This window comes from Urtica dioica, chromosome 12 (genome assembly GCF_054948205.1).
Source record: "Urtica dioica subsp. dioica isolate 48M chromosome 12, U.dioica_male_clone48M_v1_H2, whole genome shotgun sequence".
Taxonomy (NCBI): domain Eukaryota; kingdom Viridiplantae; phylum Streptophyta; class Magnoliopsida; order Rosales; family Urticaceae; genus Urtica; species Urtica dioica.
Window position 1 is genome coordinate 12,503,109 of NC_142767.1, and position 12,301 is coordinate 12,515,409.

At 38.7% G+C, this 12,301-nt stretch overlaps 2 long non-coding RNA genes across 2 annotated transcripts; both read left to right on the top strand.

Annotated features, from left to right (window-relative positions):
- Positions 1–2,318: 2,318 nt before the first annotated feature.
- LOC149379193 (uncharacterized) lies at positions 2,319–2,667 on the top strand. Its single transcript, XR_016294114.1, has 3 exons — positions 2,319–2,359; positions 2,429–2,521; positions 2,594–2,667. It is a non-coding gene; the product is annotated as an uncharacterized LOC149379193 (long non-coding RNA).
- A 4,607-nt stretch (positions 2,668–7,274) lies between these two features.
- Positions 7,275–7,894, top strand: LOC149379194 (uncharacterized). The gene is made up of 3 exons (XR_016294135.1): positions 7,275–7,382; positions 7,473–7,640; positions 7,764–7,894. It is a non-coding gene; the product is annotated as an uncharacterized LOC149379194 (long non-coding RNA).
- Positions 7,895–12,301: the final 4,407 nt, after the last annotated feature.

A 12,301-nucleotide genomic window follows, 5' to 3' on the forward strand; every position in this document is an offset into this window, starting at 1 on the left:
TGTAAATTAGTTAGTATTAATATGATATATGGTTAAAATAAGTTTGATTTTGATAATTAAGTTTAATAATGTGATTAGTTTATATTAGGTTAAAATTAAGTTTTAGTTATTTTTTGACATGTTTTGAAATATAGTTTGTGACATTTTTAAATTTTTTGCTTTTAATTAATTTAGATTAATTGTAAGTAAATTATTACCTAGAAATTGTAATTAGTTTAATAATTACATTTATGTTGCTTAGTTTATAATTAGTTAATTAATTTGTGATAAGTTTGCGTAGTTGATTTAACATGTAATTAAATTGTAATTTAAATAAGAAAAATAGTTTTGTGACATGCTTTGATAGTTTGTGACATGTTTGATAGTTTGTGATATTTTGTTTATTTCGATTTTTCATTTATAAATGTTGTGATCGAACCACGGAGGTTCGGTTTAGGGCTGAGCTAATTTATAGGATAGTTCTGGATGGTTTGTGTATGTTTTTAAATAATTTTGCAGGTTTTTGGTTTGTCAGTATAATAGGGGAAACTCTGTCGAAATTTCGGTAGAGTTTCGAATTAATTAGTTTAAAACCTCCCAACTTATTCAATCCGAGCTCAAAATAACATAGAATTCATAATCTCTCTTTCATTTTGATCTCCGTCGTCCTTTATCAATAACTCTTCCAAACTTTCATTTCTCGCTCTCATTCAGCGAAATGTCCAATCCAAGTAGAGATTGGATCACGGAGAATAATCGGGTGACATTGCAGTACAAAACCGGTGTTAACGAGTTTATTCGCGCTGCAAGAAGATTCCCTAACGAAATTGGCAAATATCGGTGTCCTTGCAAACCTTGCAACAACGTGAGATGGCACGACATCGGGGTTGTCAGGAATCATTTGCTGAACAAGGGGTTTACCCCAGGCTACACAAAATGGTATCATCACGGCGAGCTCGAGCGTGTCGTACTTCGTCATGAAGAAGATTCCATCGGAGGAACAGATCAGAGAGGAATAGGAGGATTGCACGGTGCTGTGGAGGATATCAGGGATCACGAGGATTTCGACGATGCTACGGAGCCGACCCAGAGCGAGGTGCGTGCAGAGGAGCAAGTGGAAGACCTCTTCGCCGAGTTGGAAGCAGAATTGTACCCTGGATGCAAAGAGTTTTCTTCTTTGTCGTTCTTGGTACGGTGACAAGTATCATGCAAACCGACTAGTGCACACCGATAAGACTACTGGAGAAACGAGTGCTTATACTGCGAAACAGTGGTTTAAAGAGGAGCCGTACGTACTCGCGACTCAAGTGAAACAAGTTTTTTACATCGAAGATCTTATTAAAGGCGGCGACTGGGAAATCGTCCAGGAATGCAATCATCGAGGGATTTGGGACATTCCTGAAGTTGACCCCTCCAACTCAGCCTCGATCCCATTGACTATAGAGTTGTCAAACATCGAGCGTTTGAATCATCGACACGAAATCGATGAAGCTGAGTTAGTGACTGTCATTGACGATGATGAAAATGAGAGACATGTCGTTTTTTAGGGAGAATATGTTGATGTCGATATAGAAGATGATAATAACATTATAGGCATAGATGATGATGAATGATTAATATCTTTTTTGTATGTTTATTTACTATATAATGTAACCTCGGTTTTCCTCCGCCATATGTGAGGTTTGTTAATAATAAAATCCGTGGTGCCGTCCACGTTTTTTTTTTTAAACAGAAAACTAATATTTATTTATTAATATTGTTCACATCTTACAGGATGTCAGATGCAGGTGGAACAGGTGGAGATGAGTCTCCACTACACCGTTCAGGAGCAGGTGGAGATGAGTCTCCGCTAGAGACACCGGGTTCCCAAGGTCCTAAGAAAACAAGGGGACCAACAACCGGGTCTACTTCGGCAAAAGCAGCGCATGGGGTACCCGGTGCGAAAGTTGTTAGGTACGACCCAATCAACCAAACTTTCTACCAGGACGTAAGAAAAACAATAAAAACGGTAGGAGTATTCAACAACCGCGTCGGCGCTTTGGTGAAAGTCCATATCCCGGTCACACTTCGTGATTGGAACGAAGTGACGCCCCAGATGTTGGGCAATATTCTGAGCGCACTTCATTCCGAGTACACTTTCGTGTACAAGGATGATGAGACTGATGAGCTGCTTCCGGCGGATTGCTATCGTCATCATATTGACCAGACTATCATTCGCGATGCAAAGCGTATGAGGCGCAACCAAAAGTCTAGATTATCAGGGACTTTCTTAGGAAAATGTTGTGGGCAAATGAATGTCGCCAAGAAAGAAATCCCAAAAGGATATCAAAAATACGATTGGGAGAAGGTGATAGAGGAGTTCGCAACTGACGATTGGAAGGTAATGTATAATTCTAAAAATTATGTTATCTTCTATGAAATCGAATTATAACGCAATTTAATATGGTAGAAAAAGTCTACTCGCAACAGAGACAATTCCAAGAACAAGAAAATGAAGTCCACACAAGGGTCGATTTCTTTTTTGGCTCATCGACATTTGAACGTAAGTTTATTCTAATTTTGTAATTTTTTTTTTGCAATAAATACATTACTCATATTTTCATAAGAACTGCAGAGTAGGGAAGATGGGACTTTGGCCTCGGCGTTAAACACGTGGGAGAAAAAACATCAAGACGATCAAGGCAATTGGACGACAGCTTGGGCGCAACAAGCATTTGTAAGTTAGTTGTGTTAATTACTTAATAATCAAGTTTCGATAATCTTAATAATTTTTTTAACATATGTTTGAAGGCGCGAATTATGACTCAAGTCGAGGATATGCAGCGACAAGCAGCGGAGTCAGGCCAAATGTTTGACTTAGACCAGGCGGAGCAGTACGCGATGGATACTGTTCTCGGGCAACGTCGAGATTGGTATGTCGGGATAGGTCCCTCGATCCCGAGATCCTCGTATCTCTTGGCTCAGGCTTAGGACGAGAGCTCGTCATCAGGTTCTTCATCGACGCGCGTTCCAGATCCAGTGATTAGCGAGCTACAAGCAGCGTTGGCCGCACAACAAGCTCAGATGGAGGCGTTTCAGCGACAGTTCTTTGCCTACACACAGCAGCATCCGTCTCCCATGCAGACATCCCCCGCGATGATGCACCCTGGGACGACGCCGCCATCAGCTTCAATGCCGAATGTTCAGACGCCGGCATCCGCTTCAATGCCGAATGTTCAGACGCCGCCATCCGCTTCCATGCCAAATGCTGATCAGACGCCAGGTTCGGTAGAATTTCAGCGACATCGTTCGAGCGACAGCGCATCAGGCCGCCAAGGCGCACGAGCAAGATCTGGCGGAAGAGGAGGCCGTGCATTCCAGAATTGGCAGACTTCGAATGAAAAAGGGAAACAAAAAGAATAAATTGTAATTTTTTTAATTTATTGAATGTAAATTATCAAATTTTATGAATTTAATATTATTATTTATATACTTATTCTAATTAATATTATTCAAATTATTTATTTAATTTAACAAAAAAATTATTTAATTAATTTTTTAAATTATAATTTTTATATATTTAAATGGCTGATTCTATTAGAATCAGCATTTTAAAAAAAATAACTACAGACAATCAGATGCGACTAGTCGCATCTGATACTTTCGCGGGAAGAGTATCAGATGCGACTAGTCGCATCTGATTGTACTAACACCCGCCAAATATTTCGCGGGGAATTACTATCAGATGCGACTAGTCGCATCTGATACTCTTCCCGCGAAAGTATCAGATGCGACTAGTCGCATCTGATACTATAATTCATGCTTTAATTTCTTATTTTGAGGGATATTTAGGTGCGACGTTTGGTGCGACTTGTCGCACCTAAAATGTCGCACCTGATAGTGATGACTTTCAGGTGCGACTAGTCGCACCTAATATCATCAGGTGCGCACTTTCAGATGCGACTTTGTCGCATCTAAAGTCGCACCTGATGATACTTTCAGGTGCGACTTTTGTCGCACCTGATGCTATCAATTGTACTAGTGTTTAGCTATTTTGGTTAAGAATGAAAAACTTGTCAACTTTAATAAAAAAAATATATTTAAATTTTGGCTATTTCATTTATTAGTTATAATTAATTAGTTTGAAACTAATTAGTTTCAAATAACTAGTATTTTTCATTTTTAAACAAATATTAGAAACAAACAAAAAGGGTATATATGGTGTAATTACCAAGGATAATTAAGCTCTGATTAATTCGGGGCTCATTATATTTGAGATGACTATTTAACCAAATTTTCTTTTTATCTAAACCCAATTTTTTTAGTTCCGACAAATTGAGAAGCTGGGACTGAATTTATGCCTATTTAATTTTGATCAGTGGACTATTTAACAAAAAGTTTATTTTTATCCAAACCTATATTAAAAAGGTCCGACAAATAAATAATCTGGGACTGAATTTTATTCCCTTTTAAATTCTTTTCAACATTTTTTTTTATGAAATAACATAATTATTATAAAATACATGCACTAGAAAAATCTTAAAACTAGGGTCTCTTTCCCTATATATATAAAACAGTGTATTCATTTACACATCAGCTCTCTTCTTGTCGGCGAAAATCATCTCCCCCTAAAAATTAGGTCTTCTCTTCGAGTGTACATCGCCACTTACATCACTGAGTCTCTCTCTCTCTCTCTCTCTCATACATATATTTATATCTTGAGAAAAGAAATTAGAATTAGGGCTGCAATTATCTAGGGTGACGAAAATGTCACAACTACATAACAGTGAATCTAGTGTGAAGGGATGTGAAATCGTGCCGTACATCCCGAGGAATAATCTACCCAGAGTACCGAAAAGACCATTTTGGCCTTATTTCGCCACTACCGCTTCGATAGAACCGGAGAAGAAACAAGAGGCTGAGCTCCACGAATATATATGCGAAAATATGAGAGATATCGTCAGAGTACGTATTTCTTACTTCGTTGCACAAGACCGAAAAAAAATACGAGATTTAATTCTAAACAACTTACTACATTTTTATTGTACTAATGTTCTGATTTATTTCGATTTTGTTTTGTTTTTCAGAACTATAAGTGGTCTGGAGAAACAACAACAACTATAAAGTTGAAAAGGGTGCTTCCAAAAAATGCTGTTGCACCGGTTGATACCGTATTATATATCTTAATTTTTATAATACCGCTTTGTAAATAAAAAATTAATGACCATTATTCATATGTTGTAATGTCTGTGTATATATATATACATGCATGTATTTTTGGTTTCGCAGAGAAAGAGAAAGAAATCCGGTGAATCCGTAAAGAGAGAAAGGGCCAAACGAAACACGGCCAAAATTATAGTGTCGGTAAGCAATGCCTCGATTGCTCTACCGAATGATTTCCCCGACGTGGATATCGACAAGGTGATATATGGGTTTTGATAGTTATAATAGATTTATGAATTATATCCAAGTTTTGTGTATGAATGATGTATATATGTGTGTGTGCATACACAGCTACCAGTACCGGAATGGAAGGGAAATATCAATGGAGGGAATTACAAGCGCAGATTTACTTTTGCTGAGAGGCTCAAAGGTTGGAGTGGAAAAAGAACACAAAGACCTGGCGAAGTTCGCTCGGATCCGGTAACATACATATATATATATATATATATACATATATATATAAAGTTTCTCATAATATAGAATTTTTATTCTGATTGACGCACAGTGCTACATCTAGATTACTACGATATTGTCCCTACAAAAAAATAAATTAATACCGTGTTTGTTTATGGTATCGTTTCCCTTCTTGAAACCACCTGGATTCTGAATCGAAATATTTAATTTAAAGGTAGGCTTTAATTTGGGACAGATATTTGAAATATGTAAACTCATTTTGTTTTGATCTATACTTTTTTATTGAACATATCTTTGATGAATACTTTAAGCCCAAATCACAACAGTCATAGATACACCTCTTTTATATTTGGGTTTGTTACTTACTTATATACTATCAGGGTTTGTTAAAACTGCAATTGTGCGTTAAGAAAAACCACAACAAAATAAGGGATCTCATGACTAGGCAGTACATTTTTGTGCTGGATTAAAACACAATTGACGAGATAAAAAAATAACAATAATTTCCATGCTTATTATGTCTATTCGTGTGTGTATATATATATATATATATATATATATATATATATATATATATATATACATATACATTTTAAAATGAGTGCATATCAATTGATGACCTGTGTGTTTCATGCTATGAGTGTGGCGTTGGAAAATTCTTATAACCACGCAATTTTCTTTTTTAGTTATTTGGATTTCTATTCTTAAGAATTTAAATTCAAAAGTCGCTTACTGAATAATACAATCTATTTATATTTTATAAACTTGATAGATATATGTGTCTTGAATAGACATTAGAAGAATAAATACAGCATTAACTCTAATGGATTTTATTCATGTGATGGAATTGTGTGTATATGATCAATACGAAGAGTTTTCTACATTTTTTGGCTTCTTTTCTTCTGTATATGCTCATTTTCTTCTGAACAATAGCAGCAAAAGTACAAATTATCAGTGGATATAAGACTATTCTTTCGCTGCTGAAGCTTTAGCGGATTTTTAATTGTGTGTTCATTATGTACCCATGATATATGTAACAAATAAATTTGTCAAATTTTGATGAAAAGTGGTGTGTGTTTATGCAGACCTATAAACATATACAATCAGGTGTGCTGATCCGTTCATATGTTTCGATGGTAAAGTTTCTGATTTATGAAGAAATCCAAGGCTTCAAACTAAAATCACAGGTAAGTTTCGTAATACTCAACACGATGTTACATTTATAATATGATAAAAATGAACTTAATTCAATTATTACTTTTAAGAACGAGTACAAAATGAGTTTATATTTTAAACTAAATTTCTTCTAATACAATAGTAAATTGCAATTTGCTGTGCACAGTGAAGCCTATCAGTGTGCCATGTAGTAATCACTTGTAACTAATTCTGTTATTAATTTGGTGTTGAAAATTTTCTTGTACATTCAAATACAATTGCCTGATATATCGATCATGTTCAGTTAATTAGAATCCAATCCAGGACAGTCATGCACGTTCTCTCTCTCTCTCTCTCTCTCTCTCTCTCTCTCTCTCTCTATATATATATATATATATATATATTTGTTTTGTTTTCCATCTAAACACCTCTCGAACTCCATAGCTAGGGTTTTCAGATTCTCAATTTGTATGTGTGTATCTTGCCACTAATTAAATTCATATAATATGTTGATATAGGTTCGAGGAAAACGGAAAGGAAGGAAGCCTAAGTCGGAAGGAAATGCGTCATCATCGAAGAGGACAAAGAAGGACGACAACACAGCTGAAGAATCTGAGCAACAGTTGGCTGGGGTTAGCAATGCTTACATCCCTAATTACACATTTCTTATTGTTTTCTTAATCTGTAAATGTTTTACTAATATCATTAATGCGCTCAAAAAGGTTGAAGCTGAAGGAGCGAGATGCAGTGAGAGCTGGGAAGGAGATCCCGGAAAGACCAACTCGGAAGAAAATGTGTCATCATCGAAGAAGAGAAAGAGGAACCCCAATAACACAAATGACAAGAACAACAATGCAAGTGAAGAAGCTGAGCAAATAATTTTGACTGAGGTTAGCAATTCTGATACCCCTAATTGTCTTTCTGTATAGGTTACTTATCAAACATATATCTTGGACTTCATAGCCATATAGGGTTCTCACTGTCAACTCACACTTGGTGATATGTTCATATAGGCTGGGAAAAAAGGGAAAAGGAGCTCAGAAAGAAAACCAAGGAAGACTAGCTCCAAAGAGAAGGCTTTACCATCAAAGAGGAGCAAGAAGAACAAAAATGTCAGCAATGAGCCTTTGGTCGAAGCACTATCAAACCGGGTCACCATTACAGCCGGAGAATCTGAACAACTTCTGGCTAAGGCTAGAAATTCTGTCGTCATTAATTCCTCCGGAGATAATGTGCCAAAAGGTAAAAATATGGGTTGCACTTTCTCTCAATATCACAAGTTTATGCTTGTAAAATATAGTGGGTTTTGAAGCTACTTAGGTACATCTATACACGACGTTCTGATTATGCATCTTCTGAATCCAATGCCCAGGAAATGAAGAAGCCATACTGGAGGAATCCAAAAGCATTAGTGAACAAACAATTTCGGAACAAATTTGCCCTATAAGAAGGGCCAATATTATCGCTGCTGCTGATGATGATTACGCTGATGATGCAATCAGTGACCCAGCTAGGGTACAGATTTCTGTCAACGTCGATGACGTGGCTGTGAATGTGGCTGATAAAATTATGGACGAAACCAATGTGGCTAGTAATGAAACTCAAGCTTCAGAGACGGCAAATAAAGTGGATGCCAAGCTTAGCAACGACTACAATGATCAAACTATAGTGATCATCGACGATAATGAATGTCAAATGGACACTATCTTCGCAAGTCTGCCAGAGCTATTCCCAAACAACTTCTAAGGTCACTGAACCTTGTTTTTTTTTTTTTTTTCTTAAGGTTGGTTTTATTATCATATGATCGTGAACTGGTTATCTATCCTTTGGAACTAATTTCAGTTCTTTCTGCTATTCTTTTCTTTTCCCTTGTTTTTATTGCACATGGATATTTTCCAGAACTCAATTACAATTATTGTACATGGATATTGTTGTTTCGATTTCTATGATTCAGTGGTTATGTATTTCCTGATTGTTAAGACCCATAATCAGGCTTTGTTTCTTTTCAGATTCAACTAAAATAATTACCTATTTCAGTTTTATAGGGTGTCTCCGAAGAGAAGTATTATCTATTTCATATCTTACTATCTTGTTATATATATTGGAGACTGACACTCTTTTCCCTTTGTCTTTTCCTTATCAATATACCTATCTTTTATCCCGGCCTTTTATGTACATCCAACATAAAAAAATTTACTAGTACGTATATAGGATTGTTCACAAAAACCGGATATTTTCTATTACTACGCCTCTTTTTAATAGTGTTGATCTCTTATATATATATATTACACATATTTTTCAAAATATGTTATATATAATACATATTTCAAAATTTGTTATATAATACATTGTTCATGCCAAAAAATGAATCAACACTTAGAGCCGACCGCGGTTCGATCTAAAGTCGGATACTATGATCCTACAATGGTCAAACGATGAAGAAACTCCAAGTTTGCTGCCTTTTCCGTTTAGGAAATAGGTTTTCGACGGCTCGTCACAAAAAAAAAAGAGAAAATAGTGAGCTAGAGGGGCGCGAAGGGTTTTCCTCCGGCACGCGCTCTTACGCTCAACATTAGTCCAAGTGTTGTGTGAGGTGAGGGGCATTTGTTCTCCCTTAAGAATTATAGAGAGAGAATATGTGAGGTGAGAGAGAGGTGAAGTTTTGTTAAATTGAGAGAAAACTTTCCTCTTAATGGCGAGGTTAGAAGTATTTATAGTGAAGTGACGAGAGTCAGGGGCAGTCCCGTCATTTGCGTAGAGAGGTCCCGTCGAAGGGAGGTCCTTTCGAATGGAGGTCATGTTGAGGGGAGGCCCTGTTGACGGAAGGTCTTGTTGAAGGGGACGTCTCGTTGAAGGGAGGTCCTGTCGAGAGAAGGTCGTCTCAAAGAGAGGCCCTATTGAGGGGGAGGCCCTGTCGACAGGAGGTCTTGTTGAAGGGGAAGTCTCGTCAAAAGGAGGTCCTATTGGAGTGACGGTGTCATCGAGGGGAAGGGGTCCTGTTGGAGGGACGGTCCTGTCGAGAAGAACTCCCGTCTAGTGAAGGTCCCGTTGGAGGGACGGTGTCGTCGATGGGAGGTCCTGTTGGAGGGCCGGTCCTATCAAGGGGAAGTCCATTCGGAGGGATGGTCCCGTCGAGGGGAGGTCATGTTGAAAGGACGGTCTTGTTGAGGAGAGGTCATGTCGATGGGAGGTCGTGTTGGAAGGACTGTCGAGGGAAGGTCCTATATATCGGAAGGACGACGTTGTCGAGAGGAGGTCTAATTGCAAGGACGGCCCTGTCATTCGTTTCGCTTTGCTCCAACTTTCCTTTCGGACATGCTTTTTCACCACGTCTTATCTATTTTTGGGCCGGGCCTGATGGGCCTCTTTCCCTCAATTTTTAGGTTAACCTTTACTGTGCATATGGAAAATGATCTCATAACACATATTTCAAAATATGTCGTAGTATTATCTTTTTACAGTTGTTTGTAAATTTTTCACTTTACCCATTTGTTCTTCTTGCTTCTTTCTTTCGCTACAACATATATTCATATCATAGTTTTTTTTATTTGTTGATTATTATTATATAATACTTTTTTAGGAAAATATAATCCATATTTTTTGGGCTGTAGTCAAATGTGGAATTCATCATACACTACGTTTTCAAAATATCAAATATATGTCAAATTAAGTCTCATAAAAATCTTTCACGGTTGATGTTTAAATGTTATCTTTATAATTTAATTTGCGATTAAATATCAAAGTTCATTTGAATGTCTATTACACATGATGAAAAGTATGAAATACTCGAACAAAAATGTCACAAATTAATTTAACAACATTGGGTTGATTCGTTTTTTTGTTTTTTACAATAAAAAACGTCATATATATGATTATAGTACAATGTATATATGTTATGGCATGAAATATGAGATGGACCTGGGCTTGATATAAATACATCACACAAAACGCCGAGCCGCATCTGACAGGACGATCACGCTCGGCATGGAGAGACAGACGCTAAGTGATGCAGGGAAGCTATAGAATAAAACCTCGACTGTTGATTCGCTCGCGAATACCAATCAACATCCTCCGAAACCTGTTGAGACACTCACGAATACCAGGCTTTGGGCATCAAAATCGAAGTTTTACTGAAACTCGAGTTTGGGAACAAAAGTGTTTGATAATTTCGGCTCCCAAAACTCCTTACATCCGAAAAAGAGAAAGTATAAATACCGAACGAAAAACCCTAACGAAAGAAAACGACCAAAACGCGAAAAAACGACATAAAACTTATAAAGGCCCGAAAGTGCTCGAAACAGTGTTTTTTGGGCCTAAAAGTCGAATCGGGACATGCTATGCCCGTCCTAGCGTAGATATCGTCGAGAGCTTCGATTTGATATATGGTACGCCCAATTCCGACTCCCGAGTCTAAAGTTATGGCCCGCCGAAGTTAGGGCCTGCGTGAGCTGCGTGAACACCTGTCCAAACGCTCTAGGAATGTCAGGGCCTGCTCATCGGTGGATCGGGCCTCCTCCTCGGTTTGGGCCACATCATTCCCTCCGGGGTAGAGAGAATTCGTCCTCGAATTGCTTGCCACATCATCGTCGGAAGAGTCGCCATGGAAGGGAATGAGGTGCTTGACGTTGAACACATCAGCGGTGCGGAGGTGGCTCGGCAGCTTGAGGCGGTAAGCGTTGGAGTTGATCTTCTCGATGATCTCGACGGGACCGATCTTCTTGGCCGCTAGCTTGTTGTAGTCGCCGGTTGAAAAACGTTCCTTGGTAAGCACGGCCCACACGAAGTCACCCACATCGAACTCCACGTGGCGTCGGTGTTGATCGGCATGTTGCTTGTAGCGGGCATTGGCTGTAGACAGGTTGTCGTGGACGGTTTTGTGCACATCAAGGAGGCTCGTGACAAAATCAGCGGCTTTACCATGGACTTTGGTTGTGCTCGGCAGTGACATGAGATCAAGCGGTCCTCGAGGTTGCGCGGAGTAGACGACCTGGAACGGGCTGAAACCTGTACTTCGGTTGGTGGCATGGTTGTGGGCGAACTCGGCTTGACTCAATTTCTGATCCCAGCTCTTGACGTGATCACCAACAAGACATCAAAGCAAGTTGCCAAGAGAGCGGTTAACAACTTCGGTCTGCCCATCAGTTTGAGGATGATAGGCACTACTAAAGTTGAGCTAGGTGTTCACCATCTTCCACAGGCTGCGCCAGAAGTGACTGAGGAACCTGGTGTCGCGATCAGAAACAATAGAGGTAGGCAGGCCGTGTAGACGGTACACGTCTCGAAAGAATAGCTGAGCCACGTTAACAACATCTGTGGTCTTCTTACATGGGATAAAGTGCGCCATCTTGGAGAAGCGATCCACCACAACAAAGATGGAGTCGTTTCCCCGCTGAGTACGAGGTAAGCCCAGGACAAAATCCATGCTGATATCCACCCATGGTCGCGATGGAATGGGTAGGGGCATATAAAGGCCGGCATTCGTTGCTGCTCCCTTCGACAGCTGGCAGATTCGACACCTCTGCACGAACTTCTCTACCTCTCTGCGCATGCC